This window comes from Priapulus caudatus, unplaced genomic scaffold, assembly GCF_000485595.1.
Source record: "Priapulus caudatus unplaced genomic scaffold, Priapulus_caudatus-5.0.1 Scaffold2378, whole genome shotgun sequence".
Classification (NCBI taxonomy): Eukaryota; Metazoa; Priapulida; class Priapulimorpha; order Priapulimorphida; family Priapulidae; genus Priapulus; species Priapulus caudatus.
Window position 1 is genome coordinate 16,344 of NW_014579439.1, and position 3,243 is coordinate 19,586.

Below are 3,243 nucleotides of genomic sequence, written 5' to 3' on the forward strand. Positions count from 1 at the left end.
CTCTCTCTCCCTCTCTCTCTCTCTCTCTCTCTCTCTCTCTCTCTCTCCTATTTTACCAGCAAACATTGAGCTGACTTGCCTAGCTGCTGCGAACAGAGACAAAGAGAGCACGGGACTAACGGTGAGGGGTTCATGTGTACACACGGAAAGAGCACAAGTCAATGACAATGTGATAAATGTCATCCCTCGTCTCTCTGTCTCACTGCTTCGATCTTTGTTTCTTCTCCATTCCCATTCTCCCGTAGCCTCTCTCGCGCTCTTCCTCTTTCCCGGCCCACCTCTCTTGTGAGCGCTTCCTCTCTCTCTCTCTCTCTCTCTCTCTCTCTCTCTCTCTCTCTCTCTCTCTCTCTCTCTCTCTTTCTCTCTGTATTCTCTCTTCTCTTTCTCTCTCTCATCTCTCTCTCCTCTCTCAATCTACTATATATAATTATATTCTATATATATCTATATATATATATATATATATATATATATATTCTGTCTCTCTCTTGGTCTGTCTCTCTCTTTCTCTCATCCTCTCTCTTCTGCTTCTCTCTCCTCTCTCTCTCTATCTCTATCTCTTTACTCTATCTATCTTCTCTCTCTCTTCTCTTTTTATCTATCTCTTTATTATCTATCTCTCTCTCTCTCCTTCTCTCTCTCTCTCTCTCTGCTCTCTCTTCTCATCTCTCTCTCTCTACTCTATCTCTCTCTCTCTCCTTCTCTCTCTCTCTCTCTCTCTTGTCTCCTCGCTTGCCTGGACTTTTTCTCGCGCTTTCTCTCTCCGCTCTCTCGGCGCTATGCGTGTGTTGTGCGCGCATCGCGCGTCCCTACAGCAGACGCACTCGTCGTCGCGGACGGAAGATGCAAGACGCCGGCGGCTGGCCGGCGCGCGGCGCGCGGCGGCTGCGCGGACAGCGGCGCAGCGGCGGCGCGTGTGACGCCTGTATCGTGTGTAGCGCAATTCGGAAACAAACGGGATCTTTGCCTGACACCAGGATTCGGACCCAGCGCATCGCTCACGCCAAATATTAGATGGGAAAGCGCTCTACTGCGAACGACCGATTGACCGACAACGATGACATGACAAAATCTAAATATGACGATTCTATGAAAAACGCGCGCGAGCGGTGATGACGACAACGATGACGATGGCATAATTAAATAGAACAGATATAAAGAGAGAATCGCGTGCGAGTGAGCGACGACTGCAACGATGACGATGCCGAAATTAAACATACGGATATTTGATGGATAGATATCGACACGATACGACGAATACTAACATTTCTTACCGACATGAATCGATTCAAGAGCGTATTAATAACTAAGCGAGCGTACAACGGTGAAATGCAACAACCTTGCTGTAGTTTCAGTAGAATTAGTAAACCTTGCCCGTTATATTTTGACAATTCTTTGCGGTATTATTATTCAACAGTCCCACCTTGATAATGTAAAACCAACCGCTTGTCTCTACAATGCCCCTACGCTGAGATATTAAGCAGTAAAATCTAATATATTGGCGAAAATCGAACTCGAGTTGGCAGCTATACATAATACGCTCTTGATCGATTTGGTGCCAACGATGCAGAGATTCAAACATGTGTTTAGATTAATCTCAATTCTAGTAGGATTTCACTACTAATCGACGCAAAATGACCACATTATACAGAAGAATTAGACAGAATTATACACTGCATTCTCGTGGACATTAAAAATATGGTCGTGTGACACAATCACGCAAACGTACGATTCAATAGCTTTATAAAGAGAGGAAGACGAAAATATTTTACGTAGAGGAGTAAATTAAGAGGGAGAAGTATTTTCGCCTTTGACGATGATTTGAAAAAGCATTCTACGAGTTATTGTTGTTGTTGTTGTTGTTGTTGTTGTTGTTGTTGATAAGACTTCTTGTCCGGTCTAATGCATTCCTATAGGTCTGCAGAGAAAGAATACTTATTTACTATGAAAAATATTTTTTTAATATATTTGTAAGCATCACAAAATGCTTCAATATCCAAATTAAATTAATCAAAAGTATTTCCTTCGAGCCGGAGTTGAACCAGCGACCTAAGGATAACTGTTTCTGTGCCACTACAGTCCTCCGCTCTACCAACTGAGCTATCGAAGGAACCACGATAACGAACTATTTTTGTGTCATTAAGGAGAGAACAGTACCGCGTTGTTTAAACGTTTAGTTAACCTGGTTCCACTCCAATGATCACTCTAGTGACAAGACAATCCCCATTAACCCCCTCTCTCCTACCACTACCTTCCTCTGCTCGTTTTTTCTCGTCTTTCTCTTCTCTCTCGCTTCTTTTTCTTATATTTGTTCTTTCCTTCTCTCTCCTTCTTTTTCTTTATAATTTTTCTTTCTCTTCTCTCTCTCTTCCTCTTTCTCCTCTCATCTCTCTCTCTCAAGTCTCTCTCTCTTCCTTCTTTCGTCTCTCTCGCGAGGGAGGTTGCATGCCGGCAGGACGAAACAGCGCAACCCGTCAAGCGATGTTCTGCGTCTGACGTCTCGCCGTCTGCCAGACAAACGAACAGCCGTCCGCTTCGAATTTAGCACCCCTCCCCTCCCCTCATCTACCAATTGCGGAAGTGCTAAAACGCGCGTCTGCCAGTGCGGGCGGATGTTGCGCGATGCGCAGCGCGCGCGCCTACGACTACTTCCTGTTCATGGCGCGCGCGGGCGCACGACAAGCGACGAGTGCGCTATGCGCGCGCAGTAGCAGACGATCTAGTGCGTTGTCGGAGCTGGCGACCATGGCAACAGGCTGATAGATAGACGCGCTGTCCGTTTATCTTATCTGTCACCGGTGACCCAGTAAGTCGCAACCAGTTTCGCTGAGGGCTCCGTTAATGTGCGCGTTTGTCGAGTTCGATTCGGAACAACCCTTCGATAGCTCAGTTGGGTAGAGCGGAGGACTGTAGTGGCACATGAACAGTTATCCTTAGGTCGCTGGTTCAACTCCGGCTCGAAGGAAATTTTTTGGTGTTTTAACGCTTTTTTCACTGTATTTTTTTACGGGCCTTAAAGAAACATTTGCACCTCTTTTATTAACAAGTGTAAACTTGACTTTACCCGTGTTATCAATTAGCTATGAACGTCTAAAGTTCAAGCAGCATATGTTTCATATCAAAACGCCACAAACTAGACGTAAACTGCTTACTTGTAATTCTTGTCACTAGAGTGATCATTGGAGTGGAACCGGGTTAATTAGATAACGTTCAAACAACGCGGTACTGTTGCCGCCTAAATGA

At 45.1% G+C, this 3,243-nt stretch overlaps 2 non-coding genes across 2 annotated transcripts; one reads left to right on the top strand and one right to left on the bottom strand.

Annotated features, from left to right (window-relative positions):
- Positions 1-2,021: 2,021 nt before the first annotated feature.
- Trnay-gua lies at positions 2,022-2,110 on the bottom strand. Its single transcript is given in 2 exon segments — positions 2,022-2,057; positions 2,074-2,110. It is a non-coding gene; the product is annotated as a tRNA-Tyr (tRNA).
- A 765-nt stretch (positions 2,111-2,875) lies between these two features.
- Positions 2,876-2,965, top strand: Trnay-gua. The gene is given in 2 exon segments: positions 2,876-2,913; positions 2,930-2,965. It is a non-coding gene; the product is annotated as a tRNA-Tyr (tRNA).
- Positions 2,966-3,243: the final 278 nt, after the last annotated feature.